Source organism: Perca fluviatilis, chromosome 11 (assembly GCF_010015445.1).
Source record: "Perca fluviatilis chromosome 11, GENO_Pfluv_1.0, whole genome shotgun sequence".
Classification (NCBI taxonomy): Eukaryota; Metazoa; Chordata; class Actinopteri; order Perciformes; family Percidae; genus Perca; species Perca fluviatilis.
The window spans coordinates 15,384,719-15,404,749 of NC_053122.1; the positions used below are offsets into that span (position 1 = coordinate 15,384,719).

Below are 20,031 nucleotides of genomic sequence, written 5' to 3' on the forward strand. Positions count from 1 at the left end.
GTATATAATGGACCAATAGACCCCGTTGCTCTGGACGGAGACCAGTGAAGGCTATTAGAAGCACTTTTCCGGTGATGGCCAGCTTTACTGCGCAGCCTCCAACTGACAGAGACAGCGTAAATGTGACGTGAGCAACGTGTCTGAAAGTTGTAAGTCTTCTTGTAGCTGTGCCAAGAGAAATCTCAATCATTCCCAATCTTACAGAGACGGAGAGCGTAGGTATATGTAAGGAGATAACATAAGCACAGGCTAATTATTGCTAACTAACATGCTAGTTAACATTAGTAATTAAACCTAAACAGCTAACGTAAGTCCAAACTGCCTGCGAGCTTCTCCTGTACTATACGGTAATTCCTCTACTGTGCGACAGTAAGTCACTTGGTTATGACACAATCGTTAGCCTATTTTTACAAAAGCGTCTGCTACGGAGCCATAACGTGAGATACAAGGTAATGGAGCTTTTTATACGTTGTTGTGTTTCTTTAGAACTAAACAATGGACAAATCGAGTCTTTTAACGCTTCGGATGTAACGTTATTCTCAGTCAAGTGACGTAAAAAAAAAATGGCGGTCAGTGGAATGCTAACAAGAGGTGATGGCCAGTTAGCAACAAAATGGCGCCATGATGGCTCGAGTTCTGAAGCGAAGCTTACCCCCTTGAGTCAGACCGGCTTTGGTCGAGTGCAAATGTGAGTTGCGCATGGTCAGATTTAAACTGTTTACGGCATAACGTGTCTTACTGAAATTTCTGAAATCTGTAAAATAATAAACTTTTCTCTTTACATACAATAACAGAAGATGGAAATCATTTCTAAAACGTTTTAGCTATCTATGATTGTTTGGTTGCTAACGTTAGCTCAGAACGCCATTAAAGTGACAGTCTTTGTGTCTGATTGATAACTTGTAGCTAGCAGTCATTTCAAAAACGTTTTAGCTCTCTATGATTGTTAGATTGCTAACGTTAGCTCAAAAGCCGCCATTCAAGTGACAGCCGATGTTGTGTTTGATTGCAAACTTGTACTAGCTAGTAATAGCTAAAAAAACGCCATTAGCATCTAGTAGGCTAGCTACTTGATTGCTAACGTTAGCTAAAAACGCCGTTAGCATCTAGTAGGCTACTTGATTGCTAACGTTAGCTCAAACCGCCGTTAGCATCTTGTAGGCTACTTGTCGCAAAGTGACGCATGCGCAACTCACATCTGCACTCGTCGCAAAGTGACGCATGCGCAACTCAAAGCTGCACTCTGCTCATTTTGGGTAGTGACAGTCACCATAGATATAGAACAATTGTTCTATGGTGACCACAGGATTTCAGCAAGACTTTGACAACACAAAGTAGTTCTAGGACTGTACACTACATATGACAGGTGGAGAAAAAACGCTTTGCAATGGCTGTTGCATTGATTGTTGATTGATCCTGTGGGGAGAGACGATTTCCTACCGCTTGGATTTGCCACTTTGCGCTGCGCTCAAAGTTCAAATAAGTTAAACTTTGACCTATAGTTGCCGCTGACCTTTTGAAAGTACAACTGTTGAGATAACAAGCTGTTGTTAGCTAGCAACGGGTAACAGCTTCCTTGCCACCCTTGATGACGAATACCTGCGCTGCGCTTTGCTCTCTTTCCTGTAAATATTTTCTGTATTTTTACAGTCTAAATATTGTAGAATTAAAACAAATTCTTGTTATAAAACATTTCTAGAATGTTAAACAAATGTATAAATCTTTATCGAAACTAAGAAATATTGCAGAAATACCTTAAAATTACATAATTTAAATGGTTTTCTTTGGTAAATTCACAAGATTATCCAATCCATCCACAAGAACTCCCTGTTAAAGTACAGATTTCTGGATGTAAAACACACAAAAATGATGTAAAATGACTTTCAAATACCCTCCTTTAGGCGTTTATTTTATGATTATCCAATCTATTTATGGTAAATTCCTGTACTGTTTTTTTAATGTACAAAAAAGAGAAGATAATGGGATAATACCTTCCAGAAACATTGTAATAATTGTCAGTACTTTATATAAACAATATTTGAGAGTATTTACAAGCAACTCTCCAATATATCTACATACTTTTACTATTACTATCCAATATATGTTCACAACTTCCTCATTAGTGAAAGGGGTTTTGAATGTACAAAAACCAAAAGGGCTATGTAAAAGTGCATTTGCATCAACTACTTTTACACACAATAAATATATACATTTTTCTGCTGACATTTTACAGCATTGTCCAATCCATTCACTACAGATCCCTATTTGAGATGTATTAGATTTTAAGATGTATCATAACCAGAAACCATTTACTGCTTGTTTTACAAAGAAATGCACTATTTAAACAGTGCTATCCTTAAAGTTCACATATGAATAAACTTCACTATGAAAAAAAACTGTCTGGTACATTACATTATAGCAAAAGGGGAACTATGGGCAATTTGGGAATTCATACATGTGTGTTCAAAATGTCAGTAAACATGAAAAACTCTCTCCAAAATCCAAAAACTCAAATTTGTGATGTCATCTGATATAATGTCTGGAGCTTTTCCAAAACAAAAAATTGAGAAAGATTTTAAAGATGACACTGAGAACACCCAGGGGGATGTTCGGAGACAACGGGTAGATTTTGTGTTTCAGAAAAGAAACGCTAACATAGAATAAACCTCATTTGGGTTTTTTTTATTCTACAATTCTTAGTAACTTGATGACATCATAGTTTGAGTCTTACATTTCTGGTTTGTGGTTTTCCGGGAGAGTAGCTCTTAATCAAAAATATCAGAGGTGAGATTAAAGGCTGTTGCACACCAAGGAAGTTTTTTCCATGCGATTATTTTGCATTTTTTTTAACTGTTGTTTTTGTCACAAGTAGTGTTTACTTATGAGGATCACCAAACAACAACACGTAGGCTGCTGTCCGAACTAAAGACTGTACGTCAGCAAACTTTATTACTCCTTTCAACCTTTATAAAGGCAGCACATGCCAGAAACATTCTTTTCGTTTTTAACTTTCACAATAAGCCCGAGACATCTGAAATGGACCTCAGATGTCATTCGGTACCTCCTTCAGCTGTATGTGGGTTTGTGAACTCCATTGCTGCCTCCTTCTTAGCCTCTGCTGGGCTCCCTCTTGCTCTGGGCTATCCTTTTCTCAGCCATCTGATGCACAAGTCTTCAACTTCACCCAGGCTATTCAGACCGTAAAGCAGGTTCTCAGGCTGGCTGTGGGAGAGCTGTCTGGTCTGTTGACCCTTGTCAAACTGAACACAGAATGAGAGCCATAACATGGGTGAGAAAGATGTGGTATGGTAAAGATGATAACGTGTGATACTGTATGGTGAACATCTATTTACTTTAGCTTTCTTTATCTCCTTGATCTTCTTATCTTGGTATCCTCCTTTCTTCCATCTTGCCTAAACAGGGATTAAAGAATTAGGGTGAGATTTGAAAATGACTGTAACAGTACTATACATAGATTTATTTGTGGAGGCTTCCCAGCATTGACCACAAGGTTTTTATTTATTTACATTTACAGCAAAAATGAAACTTAAAATACATATTTAATTACAGACTGAGTGCAATTGTCTGGAGGGAGAAACACTTATAAATAGAGCAGGTAGCCTACAGTATATCTTATTTCTGAGTTTGTTCAATTCCCTGTCCATTTATTTTTATGTGGAAAGCGAGAATGAAAATATTCTCTCTGGAAAGACAGAATGATAATGTTAATGTGGACACACTGAATCATGAGTGAAAATAACGATCACATTCAAATTAAGATGTTGTGGTCCACAAAGCAGACTCTCCGTTTAATGTTGTAACTTGTTACACTTGTAAATCTTAAATGAAGCAGGGATAAATTGTTAATTACAACGTGTGGTTCGCTGTTCATAAAGTAGAACCAACGTAAAGTTAGTCAGCAAAGATAGCTTATTGAAAATTGAGGCATAACCTGGTAACGTTAAACGGTGGTTTACCGGTTATAAACAGTGATGTTAACTACCTAGCGTTAGGAGCGACGGAGCGTTATAACGTTTCCTCAATTACTAGTATTAGTACCCAGCTAATCTAGCTGACCTGCTAAACTGTCTACTGCTAACCTTACGTTATTTAGCAAGTTAACGTTACCCAGTCTTTCACACTTTGCATTTATTGCTAAATTAAAAAATATATATATAGCACACCAATGTAAAGCTTTATTCATACTGTGTCCTCCCTGTCTTTATTCACCGTATATTACCTCAGCCCATGAAAAACTCTTTGTTCCCTTTGACCTGTAGAAATTGGGGAGAGGCAAAATGATTTGAGGGAGCAGTAGACTGCACAATGACCTTGCATTTTGTTGAACACTGTGACTCACTTTGGGTCTTAATATTAAGAGAATATTGTTTTAACAACAATTTTAACTTCATAAGGAAAAGAACATGTATGCTACATATTCTATTTGAAGTACACCAAATACCTAAAAAAGAGGTCTGCATATTAGTTTCTGACTGTGGGGAAATGGTAAAAACAGTAAAAACTTACCCAAATTTCTGAATTGCTTATTTTCATGACATTCAATGAGCCTTGCCTAAAACAGTTTGGAGCTTGTATTGGAAGACTCCAACGAAAAGCCTACTCCTTCAGTTTTGAAATGAAATCACAGATAATTTCTCAAATAAGCATAATGTTGCAGATATCCATACAGTTTGTCGGTAGGCATGACTTTCATAGGAGGGGACACACTTTAAATGGGCAGCCGCACACAATTCAAGATTCCTTTATTGTTACATTAAAGTACAGGTGTAGGACCATATCAAGCAACATCTGACATTACACGTATGGCTCTGTTGTGTCTGTTGTGGCGTATCAACGCAGGGTTGAATTAAACTGTATGAGCGTTGGAACCAGCGGAACAAGTTAGGTTAGGTGGTGTGCAAGTTAGGCAAGCAGGTACATATTTGAGGTAAAAGTGTAGCATAGCTGTGGCACAGGCAATCCATTTAACTTATTAATGTTACACCTAAATGAAACACACATTGACCAATATGTGTATCAATGCCTGTGTAACCATTGCAAGTCAATGGAAATTGTAGTGTAATTTCAGAGGCAGGGGTGGTCAGATCACCGAGGTCTTGGTGAGGCATTTAAGGTACCGGACATGCATGAATATTCATTCTACCCCACATAAGAGGGAAGCTCATGCTCTGAGCTGTTTGCATGACATAGACAGGAACAAACATCAAAAGCCAGAGTGGACACAGTATAAGACATCCCCGCAGACATCAGCAAAGTAAGCAGTCATTGGAAAAAGATGTTGGGCCATGAATCTGAAATAGGCCCACGGCCTCCACGGAAGTGAAATGAGGCAAGAACATCAGATGCCCCCTAAAATATTAGGATGGTGAAGATGTAGGCTTACCCAGGCTGCAGGTTGCCTGACTCTCTGACTGTGTACTGTATCGTCAGCCTGTAGTCCTATAGGGTTGTGGGCCTATGTGATGTAGACTGTGGTTGAACGATTCTTTTGTCAACTAATTCGCCAGACCAAAACATGATTATATAGTGATGAGCATATCACTGACTTGGACTAAAATAGACATCATGTACATCCAAGGCTTGTAGTTTAGGTTGACTCTTGTCTCTTATGCATTCCCATAACTGAAGCTATGGCTTTGTTTCCACAAAAAGAAAGTGTGAAAAGTGTGAAAGAATGTTTATTTTTACAAAGACAGATCTAAATACAGCATTTTTGATTTGGTGCAGTATAGCTTTTTAAGCTTGTGTGCTGCCAAGTTGTTTTACTGTTTGTATTACCATAAATATCAACTTGATTAAAAAAAACAAAAGTGATAATTGAATTGAATAATATCTTTACCACATGAAATAGTACATTGTAATATGTTTTAAAAACTACAAACAGTGAGTTTTTAACAATATTTACTATTATTTTGTGGTTGCTCATAATGTGTCCCACATATTCGTCACCACCGTCAGATATTTATAAAAAGCAATAAAATCAGGCAACTACAAGGTCAACTACATTCCTGAGGACCCCATTTTCAAACCTTCAGCTCTACTGCATGCTTCAAGATCACTCAAGCTCCCTTAAGTTTGCTATTTTCTCTTAAACTTGTTCATATTTTTGGACACTGCTACTGTCGCAACCATAACATGTCAACACCGTCTCTGTTGTATAAAAAATATTAGATTAGATTATGAGATAAATGTATACTTTTTAAGAAGAGGTCTGAAGTAGCTAGAAATAGAGGGGAAATAAGATGGCTAATGTGAACAACTCATGCATATCATGTGAAAGAGTAGGTTTTTGTCACCACCATCAGACGTCACCATCGTCAGGTTTTCGTGGATATCCTCACAGCTGTGAGCCCGTATTTATTGTGATCAATAATTATATTCTAGCCTCCGTTAAGGACCATTTGGAGGTTTTTGTCACCACCGTCAGACTGTACGTCACAGAAAACCTGACGGTGGTGATGAAAAACCTATTCTTTCACATGATATGCATGCTCAGGATTGTTATTTTTTTGGACCCAATATTTAAATGAAGTTGTTAAGCAAGAAGCCATCTTGTGTGGTATCCATTTTGGAATTGTATGTTGTTATGAGGCCACTGTCACCAGATTAGTGTCACCACCCTCATTTCTAAAGTCACCACCGTCAGAGGGACTTTTATTTGTTTTAAATGAAAATGCTTACAATATGTTTCTTCAGTGCTGTTGAGTTATTAAAGTAATAGTCTCTTTTAATACAAATATATGTTGTTAAATAAAAAAAACATAACTTTTTCTATTTAAGCTTAAAGTAAACATTGTATGATTTTAGATCTTTTAAAGGAGTAAACGTGAAACAGTATAAAAAATGAACAAAAGTGAATATTCAACATTTAACAGCATATATGTGTACTACCCTAAATTCATATTAGACCAAATAAATAAAACATATTTAGCTTTTTATTGTGTCTGACGGTGTTGACAAAAACAAAATAATAACTGTAAAAATGTCTATTTTATGAAAGAAATACAAAATAAGGAGGTTGTACCAGTACATTGCTGAACAGCCAAGACTTTGGTCTATAATGATATACCTTCAGATTTTAATTTTTTAATTTTGGATAAAACCTGTTTTATCCAAATTCCCAAGAATCAGTGAACTACTATCTGACGTTATAATTAAAAGTATTATTTTATCTAAGACATAAAATGAATAAAAAACCGGTATATATAATAAAAAATAAAAACAATCTGTACTCAGATTGCTTGGCTGTGTTTTGATGCTTGCATGGCTTCTTATACTGAATGGGGATACTGTTGATGTGTAGCTATGCTAATGTCTTGCTGCTTCCTGCAGCTCTGCATGGCTAACTGAGAAAGCTTATTTCTTGCTCTAGCTGTCTGTATGATGTCTTGTTGACTTCTGTCTGTATAGTTTAACCTGTACTAATGTCTTGCTGCTTCCTGCTGCTCTGGTCTAAAGTCATCTTGCCAAAGGACTACAGTTGAAAATTAACCGGCTGGCTAACACTGGCACATTTACAGAAATGTTAATTAATGTGTGTTATCCTTTATAAAATTAAGAATAAGAATGGAGTGCCTACTGTGAAGTGTAAAGATAAATTAACAGCATAGACTTCTGATCCAGAGCGTCACATGTTCAAAGTCAACAGATTATTTTTTGGGGCATTTTTAGGCCTTTATTTTCACAGGCGAGCAGAAGACATGAAAGAGGAGAGAGGTGGGGGGATGACATGCAGCAAAGGGCTGTAGGTCAGAGTTGAACCCGCGGCCGCTGCCTCGAGGAGTAAACCTCTACATGTGTAAGCCTGATATACCAACTGAGCTAACCTGGCCACACAGTCTAAACTTTTCTCCACAATATAATACCTGAACACATCTTTATAGTGAAGGAATAGACTTTGCCTGCGAGTGTGTGCAGGAATACTACTGACTGTAAGTTGGATTTTGTTTTCCATCTGACATGTGATATGTGGAGCCAAAAATACCCCCAGCATTGGCCAGAAAGTCATCAGCGTCCTCAGGGAGTCTGATTCAGAGAGGCATGTGGCACACTGTTAACAAAAAACTAAGGGTTGGTCTGGTGTCAGTGCTCAACAGACACCAGATAAGTGTCAAAAACTTAACGTGATAAACAAAACTTGTGGTAATGTTTCAGTTGTGTGACAGATTGACTCAGGCTGGGGGGGAATTCTGAATTTAAATAACCATTTCAGGCTGTTAAATAAACCAGAACCGAATTAAGTTTCACACATCGCCAAATTGCTTTTTGTGTTTATATGCATTGTTCATTCCTTACACTATTGTATTATCCAATTTCTGCTGCAGCAACAGCCAGGTTTCCTCTCAGATTTTTACCAAATCTCATCTCAGTACATTTTTATTTTACTATCACTAAGTAAACATCTCAGTGTCTTCCAGTTTAAAGTCATGAAAATGTTGCGCTCTCTTCACAACACTGCGACTTACTGTGAATTGTCGATATGTTTATTTATGGCATCATGAAACGTGATGTCTGGATTAGCTGTTCTCCAAACAGCTGCTCGGTTTCCTAGGAAACGCATAAAGAGGAGTAACTCACACAAAGGATTTAGACTGCCCTAAAAACACAAACAGCTGCTTACATCTTTTTACTAAACTGCCGTACCTGACGGTGGGTTGGTATTAAGATATCAACATAAAGATAATAAATATGCAGTTATATTTATTTAAATGAGTAAATATGATAATGCCATGTAATATTTGAGCTGTTTAGTCTAATTTCCCTTGAGGATGGAAACTAATTTCTTGTTTTTAGATTTACTAGAAGTGATCTTTACTGAGAACTGGCCCATTAGGAGTCAGCCGCTAACTTTAGTCATCAGAACAATGAAGCTCATCTTTAGTCACTTCCCAAGAGGTGGCTTAGTAAAATAATTGTGTTGAATAAGTTGACATGCTAAATATAATTGCAGACTGTGCTGGTCAAAGCGCCAGCTGAGCCCCATGGGCAAGCTCTTACTATAGCTTATTAAAAAAGACTTTAAAGAGATAGGGCCTCAGTAGAGCAGGCAACGTACAAAAACACCCATCTATTCTCACCCTGGACGCCATCTGTTTGACCTGCTGCCCTCTGGTAGACGCTTCAGATACATCAAATCACAGCGACATATGGACTGAAAAACAGCTTCTACCACCGAGCCCTACAAGAACTGAACACTGCCAAACACTGACCCGACTGTTTACACTGACTATCAGCACTACAATACTTACAGTTACAGCTGCATTCCAACCTTTGTCTATACATAGAGAACACTGCACAGATGTTTACATTCCAACTTTGTATATTCCTTTGTACATATTTACACCCAACCAAATTATTTGTATAGAGTGTTGCAGGGGTTACATATTTTTGTAGGCCAACCCGCAAGTTAGCATCGCACTGGTTCCATCGACAAAAAGTCAATGGGATTAATCCATTCGTTTTTGATATATTGCAGAAAATAAGTTCAAAAAAAGTTGGCGATTACAAATACTTTTTTTTTTTGCATACTTTTTTATGATACACATTGTTCAGCAAGATAATCTTCACAAATGAACCCCACTTTTATGACTTTTATGGATCTTTAGTATATATTATTTTCTTTATTTTTAATTTGTTTGATATGTATGTACAGTACAGGCCAAAGGTTTGGACACACCTTCTCATTCAATGCGTTTCCTTTATTTTCATGACCATTTACATTGTAGATTCTCACTGAAGGCATCAAAACTATGAATGAACACATATGGAATTATGTACTTAACAAAAAAGTGTGAAATAACTGAAAACATGTCTTATATTTTAGATTCCTCAAAGTAGCCATCCTTTGCTCTGATTACTGCTTTGCACACTCTTGGCATTCTCTTGATGAGCTTCAAGAGGTAGTCACCTGAAATGGTTTTCCAACAGTCTTGAAGGAGTTCCCAGAGATGCTTAGCACTTGTTGGCCCTTTTGCCTTCACTCTGCGGTCCAGCTCACCCCAAACCATCTCGATTGGGTTCAAGTCCGGTGACTGTGGAGGCCAGGTTATCTGGCGCAGAACTCCATCACTCTCCAAATAGCCCTTACACAGCCTGGAGTGTGTTTGGGGTCATTGTCCTGTTGAAAAATAGCACCTCCACACCATCACACCTCCTCCTCCATGCTTCACGGTGGGAATCAGGCCTGTAGAATCCATCCGTTCACCTCTTCTGCGTCGCACAAAGACACGGCGGTTGGAACCAAAGATCTCAAATTTGGACTCATCAGACCAAAGCACAGATTTCCACTGGTCTAATGTCCATTCCTTGTGTTTCATGGCCCAAACAAATCTCTTCTGCTTGTTGCCTCTCCTAAGCAGTGGTTTCCTAGCAGCTATTTGACCATGAAGGCCTGATTCGCGCAGTCTCCTCTTAACAGTTGTTCTAGAGAATTGTCTGCTGCTAGAACTCTGTGTGGCATTCATCTGGTCTCTAATCTGAGCTGCTGTTAACTTGCGATTTCTGAGGCTGGTGACTCAGATGAACTTATCTTCAGCAGCAGAGGTGACTCTTGGCCTTCCATTCCTGGGGCGGTCCTCATGTGAGCCAGTTTTGTTGTAGCGCTTGATGGCTTTTGCGACTGCAACCACATTAATAAGGGAAAAATTCCACTAATTAACCCTGACAAGGCACACCTGGGAAGTGAAAACCATTTCAGGTGACTACCTCATGAAGCTCATTGAGAGAACACCAAGGGTTTGCAGCGCTATCAAAAAAGCAAAGGATGGCTACTTTGAAGAATCTAAAATATAAGACATGTTTTCAGTTATTTCACACTTTTTTGTTAAGTACATAATTCCATATGTGTTCATTTATAGTTTTGATGCCTTCAGTGAGAATCTACAATGTAAATAGTCATGAAAATAAAGAAAACGCATTGAATGAGAAGGTGTGTCCAAACTTTTGGCCTGTACTGTATGATACTGATATTCTGCACTATGCATATTTATTTATTTATTACTCCGTGTCACCTCCTACTGTGCAATATGTCATTTCTATTCATCTGCAACTTACTCATCTGTATATATAAGGGTGTTTATAGTGTACATATTATTACTATTATAATTATTATTATAACTAATTCTATTTCTTTTCTATTTCTTATAATACTTTTTGTATATTTTTTCCTATGTCTATTTATTGTGTATTTGTGTTATTCTGATGTGTGTGAATCTTACCTTTTGAGCTGCTGTAAACAAGGGAATTTCCCCAGTGTGGGATTAATAAAGTTTATTTTCTTATTTTATGGGTGAATGCACCATCAGGATTGCCATTTAAGAAATTCTATTCTATTATATAGCCTAGTCTATCTCGGAATACGATGTTTACACAATTTATCTGGAAAGGCTGTATAATTTCCTGTTAGACACATTTTGTACACATAGACTTGTACAACTTTCCCTTTCCCTTGGCCTTTGGAATTAAAATAGCCCCACATCATCACATACCCTTCACCATACCTAGAGATTTGCATGGTTCTGTTTCAGTTAGCCTAAAGCTGGTTTGATTTGCATTGAGAGATGCATTTCCCCAAAAACAAGGGCTTGTTGTTGTCAAATCGGGAGGAAATAGAGAAGAGAAAAGGAGTGTGCAGAAAAAACATAAAAAGTATGATCATGGACTGTAAAGCGGCATATACACGTAAATTAGAGAACTTTGTTAGAAATGGTGCTAGGAGAGCATGGCAGGGGGTTCAGGCAATCACAGGATACAAGCCTAAGAAACATCTCATGGCTCAATGGCCAATGATTTAAATGATTTTTATTGTAGATTTGATATTCATGATTTTACAGCTGAACAGGAATTGGTTTATGAAGAAATCAGTAGTATGAAGTGTGGGGACATTGACATTTCTATAGACGATGTTAAGTCTTACTTTAGACATGTGAATCCCCGTAAAACTAGTGGGCCTGATGGTAGTAGCAGCAGGACATTAAGGGTGTGTGCAGATCAGTTGGCACAGGCCTTTCAAGGGCTGTTCCAGCTGTCAATAGACACTGGTGTAGTTCCTTGTCTAGGGAAAAAATCTCTGATCGTGCCCGTACCCAAAAACAATAAACCTAGGGAACTTAATGACCTGCGCCCTGTTGCCCTTACAGAAAAGGCAGTCGGACTGATCAGTCGGCTCCCCGAGATCCAAAAAGTACCTTGGAACACACCAAAGCGATGCTGTCTTGAGCGTACATTCTGCGCGTTCTAGAGACGTAATACAAAAAATGAAAACCGGAAATGACAACGGGTCACATGGGTCTGGCTTCTCCAGCCGATAGTAATAGCGGCTTGTTCGAAATACGATCTGGTATTTTACAAAAATAGTTCACTGAAACATGTTTCTGAAAACATTTTAAGCGAGAAATAGGCCATACAGTTTCTGAATCTGTCTTCCATTTCAGATCGACAATGCTCAGTTTAAAAGACAGTCCCTCCAGAAAAAACGTGATTATGCGATCGCATAATTCAATGCATAATCAGCCAAAGTCTGCATATTCATGCGGGGGCCGCATTATTTCAAATACGCCGCACTTTCGCCGCATAAATTGCCGATTTCCACGCAAAATATGCGGTGCTTGCATGATTTCATAATCCCCGCATTTTCGTTGCAAAAATGTCACATATATCTTAGCAGAAAGTTGAAAAATGTTGCGTTTACTTCACACAAGAGCAGCCATTTCCCCCGGTTGCCATGGGAACGCTATGAAGTGACGTAATTACGCGACGTGAACATCATCGAAAAGTTTTTCTCTTTTTCATCAAACCGCAGTTTTTGCAAGTTCCCGCAATTTCATCACATAAAATTGCATAAATATCCCGCATATTCCATCGCATTTTTTAAGAAAACGTGCCGCATAATCAAGGATTTTTGCCCGCAACAATCACAAAAGAATTCATCAGATTTTGAGAGGCGTTCGTCACTCATCCCGCTCGTTATTTCTGGGTTAGTCTGACTGTCCACCCCAAAATGAAGGCCGACAGCTCCTCTGACTGACGACGGCACGGAACACACCGAACAGAATCGAGTCACTGACCTCGCCAGACTGTCCGACGGCCGATTATCGGGTTGGTGTGTCAGGGCCATTATACACCAATAACTGCCAAGCAACCTCCTCAGACCACACTTATTTTTAATACGCTGATGATACAGCATTAGTGGGTTTTGTAAAGTCTAATACTGCATCCCTAGAGGGTTTGGAGAGAGAGGTGCAGGGTTTTATTAACTGGTGTACAGATAATTTCCTTGTGGTTAATGCGAAGAAAAACAAAGGAGATAACCATAGATTTTAATAAAAAGGCAATTATAGTTCCACCCTCAAATATAAATGGTGTGGTGGTAGAGCGGGCCACAACATACACATGTTTGGGTGTTGAAATAGACAATAAACTGACATTTAGTGAATGTGCACAAAATATGTCTTATTTGTGCCTTTGGTAACATGTATATTAAGGACCAGAAGAATCTGCAATGAATAGTCAAAACAGCCAGTAAGATCATTGGAGATTGTACAATGACCTTAGTTTAAAAAAGACTGAACAAATTCTAAATGATTCCACCCACCCTCTTCATCAGAATTTCTTAAGAAGCAACCGGTCAAGTGGCAGACTCCTGCAAAGGAAAATCAGGACTACAAGGTACAGCAAGTCTTTTGTGCCTACAGCAATTAGACTGCACAACAATAGACTTAAAAACTCTTAGGCATTTTAAACTATGAGCATACTGTATATATCAGCACTCAACTATTTTATTTATTCATACATGCTTGTCATGTTTCTTCAATGTTCTTACTGCTTTGTCTGTCTTGTCCTTGTTTTTCTTTCTTTTAATGTTTTGTATTTATGTTTTTAATGTTATGCAGTAGGCTGTATAACAGTGGAGCGTGTAATGGTGAACACATGAATTTCCTACTTGTGGATAATAAAGTTTACCTTGACCTTGATCTTATGGAAAGTACCCCATGCCAATCTCTAGGTATGGTGAAGGGTATGTGATGATGTGGGGGGGCTATTTTAATTCCATAGGCCAAGGGAATTTTATCAGGATGCATAGTATCCTGGATCCATGAAATAACTGGCCTTTAAAAATAAAAATCTGCCTGCCTCTATGGGAATTTAACATAGGGGTGTACTGACTTATGCCTCCTGTATTTTAAGGAAGAACATTTAACAACATTAGCATGGGTGTATTCCAGGGCTGTAGTACTCTAGTCCGGTCTTGGACTCGAGACCTTTTTTCTATGGTCTCAGACTTGTCTTGGACTCACTGGTATTTGGCCTCGGACTTGTCACAGTCTCGGCCACTGGTCTTGCCAAATATGGCTTTTGGTCTCGACCGAGTCCAGGTGTCTTTATTATTGTTGAGTTTAAAAAAGTTAAAACACTGGTGATGTTTTAGAGCAATATACTTTTAGGTTTAAAATGTAACCTACTTTATGTAAACTGCTGTGAGGTAACAGATGGTGATGTTTTTTGAGGACGAAAGGAAAAAAGGCAAATTGAAAGGACCGGACTGGTGACTGCTGAATTTTCACAAGGGCCCAGAATTACACGCTAAGCCAGAGAACCCGTTTTATCAAAACTCTCCAATAGCTTATTTAGGAATATTTTTAGGTGTGAAAATTCAGCAGCCATGAACTCGTAAGTCTGTTAAAATCTGTAAAATTAATTTAAAAGTAATGCCCAATTGAAACAGCGTTGAAAGTGATAAGTCAAAACAATTGTTTTTGACTGTGTGTGTTGTGTGATTGTGTGAAGCTTAAAAAGCCCAGTTTTTAAGCGGCCAGGTTTAGAAACCTGCACATTTTAGTGTTAGAAAGACCAAATAGAGATGGCGACAGGAACAAAAATCATTTTCTCTGTGCAGTCACAAGAAGTGTGGCCATAGTCAGTGTAAGCAAGACCAAATAGAGATGGCGACAGGAACAAAAATAATTTTCTCTGTATAGAGATGGCGACAGGAAAAAACATTTTCTCTGCGCGGTCACAAGAGTTGTGGCCACAGTGTTAGAAAGACCGAGTGAGACGGCGACCGGAAATACAATTTCTCTGTGCGGTCACTAGAGTTGTGGCCATCGTGTATTGGGAGTTTGCAGCAGGCGAATCAGTGTGGTTTGTGGTTATTTTGAATTGAGAGCATGCAGCTCAGCAATGTTGTTTGAATAAGGAAGCATTGTAATAGAATTGTTTGTGTTGGATTAATAACATTGGAAATCTTACTACTAAGTTTCAGTTATTCTTTCAACAAACAAACGTTTACAGTATTGTCTCCTGTGTTAATGAAGGACTGTCTAGGAGACACTAGGGGTTTTCACACCTGCAGGCAGATTGAAATTATGCAAATTTACTCAGTTTCCTGAGTGAATGCTTGAATCATTGTAATCTTCTCTCTAAACTATTTGATATTTTCCCCCATGCCAGAATATTTTGTAATTGGAATAAGTCATTCATATTCTAAGTAGGTTACTGGATTTTGAGTTTGTTTTTCTTCTGCTACATTTTTTATGCATTTTATTCTGATCCTTCTTCTTATATTATTTTTTGGTTTGTGGGTTTTTATTATTTGTCAAAATTGTGGTGGTTTTATTTTTTTTAATACATATTCTTGTAGTCGGTGATATATATTTTCAATGGACTGATGATTTTTCATTTTGTTTTGGACTGAAGTTTTTTGACCTTCGTCTTAACAACTTTGGAAAATACAAATAGACCGACCATGAGAAATGAATGGACACATCAAGGAACTCTACCAATCACATCATTAGGGGTCCAAGCCCGAGTCTGAAAGAACCCGTTCGCACAGCAGGGCTGTAGCATCTCCAGATGGACCTGACCAAAAGTTATTCAAAGAATTTTGCTACGTTAAAGTATGCGCATTTGACGACCAAACAAATTTTCCAAGCTAGCTACCACACACATATCATATCATATCTCAACCGAATTAAATGTCAGCAAAAAACTTGAACCAAACTTTAATGTTTTATGAAAATACATGTCTTTCATGTCCACAACAATATATTACAATATTTTTAGGGAAGGCATAAATCAACCATAGGGGTACACTCTGTAATACTGGTCACTTCTTTTCTACACTATCTGGAGTGAAGCTATATTATATTGTCATTTAGTTGCTCAAATGCTCAGTACTAGGACCTAGCAGTGGTAATATTAGTGGATTGGTGTTTTTATCAGTTCTAACACAGCTATTATGAGGTATCACCAAAGGTCATTCTGTTTTCTTTAGATTAGATTATATGATATCAAAACAAATGGCTATACTTACAAATCCTGGGCGTTGTGACACTGTTTTTGCTTTTATATTAACAAATAACCCCAAATGATTGTCTTGATACTGTCATGCATAAGACTTTTCTTTTCTGTTCTGGACTCGGTCTTGACTAGGACTCGAACCTTTTTGGACTCGGTCTTGTCTTGGACTCTAACCTCTTTGGACTCGGTCTTGATTTGGTCTCGACTAGTCCTGGTCTTGGACTCGACAAAGGTGGTCTTGACTACAGCCCTGGTGTATTCACTTATGCTGAGCACTGTATGTCGCTTGTATGTGTTCATCCTTAATGGACACTTACTGGTTGTACAATCTTGCAATGTGTCTCTCAACATTAGTATAGACCTGGAACCTTGAAGAAAAACACCAACATTTAATTCCTGTGGGCCTTTTAAATAGCACATCACAAAAGAGTTATGAGAGATATTCACTTTTTATTTGTAATCTTTAGTTGAATAAGCGTTTACTATCATCATATCTGCGGGGTGAACATTTTCATAGGACTGTGAGTATTGATGCAACTATAAAGAAGAAGCCTAGTAGGCCTACTTCCCTTATTTCTTGTACTTCTTGTGTGAACACACCGACCACACATAAAGGGATAGGCTACTTTAACAATATTCAACTAACGTATCATAATAATGTTGGTAGTATGTGTAAATAAACTATAAACCCCCTTCTACCTTACCAGTGCCCATCTCCCTCACAACTAGGGCTGTTGCTCAAACTACAGATTGTACTTCCGCATACGGACACAATGAGTAGGCCTGCAGAAGCAGATCGAGAAATAGTAATCCGCCCCGAGCTCTCTTAAACTCAGATTAAACCTCAAAACGAGGCAGTGCTTATCAAATATAGCTACACCAATAATCGGTTATTGTAGCTATTGCATATTTCTCGCCTAAAATGTTTTCAGAAACATATTTAGTGCACTGTTGGCTGAAATACGATAGTTTTGGAACAGGAAGTGGGCGACGTACTGTTTGACGTACTATTTCTCACATAAATATTTTCAGAAACACATTTTAGCTTATCATTTACCTGTTATGGTTATACGAGATCGTATGTTAACATATATATGGTGCGTTCATGCCACCTGGGAATATCAAGGACCGCCGCCGTGATTAATGCTGCGTTCATGCCACCTCGGAATAACAGGCACCGCCCCCCTGGTTACGTTGTTTTTCCGACTGGTAGCGTTCACATGGTCGGGATCATAGACTGTTGCTAGGCTCGTTCAAGATGAAGTGCGCCTCGCCTGTAAAGTAGACGAGAGCAGGCGGCAGCAGCAGGGGGCGGTGACAAAAGTCCGCTCTCAAATCGGACAGTTTTCCAGCTGACTCCAGCAGCTGACAGCAGCCTTCAGGCTCAACAGGAAGTGACACAAACACTGTGGTCCGAATTCCGATTTAATAAAATGTTATCAGACCCATATATCAGCTCCTACACAGTCTCCAGTTGATTTTATTATGACAGAGTAGCTGTCAGAATGCTCTACATGCGATCTGTTGCTGATTTTAATTAACAACAGACTGTAGATGATCCGTAACCTGAACAGATTTAGTCTCTCTGACTTCTAAACGTAACTATCAGCCACACAACAGGTGTTCTGTACAGAATAAGCCTTTAAATCAGACAAATAGCAGTTAAAATCCCTCCGATTCAAAATCAATGAAAAGTTTATATAAAACGTCGTCATGTTGAGTCGATTCTGAACCAATCAGCTGTTCGATCAGCTGAGAGGCCGGCGTTTCCCAGCATGCCCTGGGTCCGCCTGCGTCCGCCTGGCTCTTGCAGTTGGTGAAAAGCAACTGCGATACCTGCGTCTCAGAACTGCGGCCGCCTTGGTCTCGTGAGATTATCGTTGCCCACGTGTGCATGACGTCAGAGCAAGTCGGGATCAAGTCGGACACAAATCTAACCGGCATGCAACGGGCGGCGATCGCCGGTGATCGATTCTGCGCAGATCTGCGCAGATCTGGCTCATCTTGAACGAGCCTAATATTAGTCTATGGTCGGGATGCGTGTTCTTCTTCTTCTGTTATATTGGCGTTTGGCATAACAACTTTTTGCATGACTGCCACCAACGGTTGGCCGTAGCCTAGAGCATCAGGTGTGTTGAAAACATGGAGGCCACAATAACAAAAGATTTTCTGCTGTTTTCTTATGCGAGCATCCAAACACCACATCAACAGGTGTTTGTTTGTGTTATCTGCAGGACAACGAACGGGAAAAGACACAGATAATGTGTTGTTTTTTATACATAGGCCTATTTATGAATAATTTAAAACATATTATGTCTGTGTATGTTTCTTGGCAGAGGCATTTGTCCACAATAAACAGTTTATCATATCATTGAAATATGTTCAGTGAACCAAAGCCGCCTCCATCAAACGTCAGTTGTCAACAACGCATCACCAGCTGGGGAACTCGGTTATCAAAATCCAGCCCGAGTTTCCCGCCTCTGATTCCCACAGGACGTTACGTGAATGGTGACGTTTTCACTCGGAAAAACGTTTTTCCGATGTCCATGAACGCACGGTAAGTTGTTTTTCCGACTTCCAGCCATAGCGTTGACAGTCGGCGTGCGTGTTCTTCTTCTTCTGTTATATTGGCGTTTGGCTTAACAGCTTGTTGCATGCCTGCCACCAACTGCTCCTGACCAGGCTAACAGCCAGGATTTATTCATCCTGGAGCCTTTTCTGTTCACTCAGCAGTGGTTTTACCTTATTATTATCAGCCTGCATTAAAATACAGCAGGTGCATGTTGCTGTTCATTTAAGTACTGTTATTGTTTAAAGTTGTGACCATTATTTTTTATAATTATTCATGTGACATTGTTACTGTTATAGTGCTGTTCATATTGTTGTTAGAAGTTTGTTGTATTACGGCAGTTGTTCGAGATAATTAGAAAAGGCTGATAAAGTTGCCAAATGTGTTTTAAATGAAGTCTGTTACTAAGGGCAATATATAAAGTGCTGTACATGTGTGTTTCTATAGTGGACCAATGCACCTTAAATTATTTTAGTTGATTATTTTTTTTGTATTCTTTAACGACTATAATTTGGGAGGATTGTACAATTTTAAGAACTTATCCTAATTGTCCTTCCAAATTACAGTCTTAGTTCACTGAACCAACAGTATCTCACAAAAGTGAGTACACCCCTCACATTTTAGTAAATATTTCATTATATCTTTTAATGGGACAACACTGAAGAAATGATACTTTGCTACAATGTAAAGTATTAAGTTTACAGCTTGTGTAACAGTGTAAATGTGTAGTCCCCTCAAAATAACTCAACGCAACAAAAGTCAGTACACCCCTATGTTAAATTCCCATAGAGGCAGGCAGATTTTTATTTTTAAAGGCCAGTTATTTCATGGATCCAGGATACTATGCATCCTGATAAAGTTCCCTTGGCCTTTGGAATTAAAATAGCCCCCCCACATCATCACATACCCTTCACCATACCTAGAGATTGGCATGGGGTAGATTCCGGCCATGCAGGTAGCCTACTGTACATTCATGTAAAAACAGGGAGAGAACACCTCAGTGGTTTGCTGGGGGGAAATAACTGATGAATATCACTCTGTTACATTCATGTTTACAATGTGCATGAAATGTATCACTTAATTATCTTTATAGTTTCTAGATTTTAGAGTCCAATTTCTTCAGTCTTCTTCTGTCTTTCTTTTCT

At 38.6% G+C, this 20,031-nt stretch overlaps 1 long non-coding RNA gene across 1 annotated transcript; it reads right to left on the reverse strand.

The window, feature by feature from the left end:
• Positions 1 to 2,759: 2,759 nt before the first annotated feature.
• On the reverse strand, positions 2,760 to 8,541 carry LOC120568803. The gene is made up of 3 exons (XR_005640790.1): positions 8,487 to 8,541; positions 3,354 to 3,413; positions 2,760 to 3,260 (listed from the first exon to the last, which is right to left on the reverse strand). It is a non-coding gene; the product is annotated as an uncharacterized LOC120568803 (long non-coding RNA).
• Between the last annotated feature and the right edge of the window lie 11,490 nt (positions 8,542 to 20,031).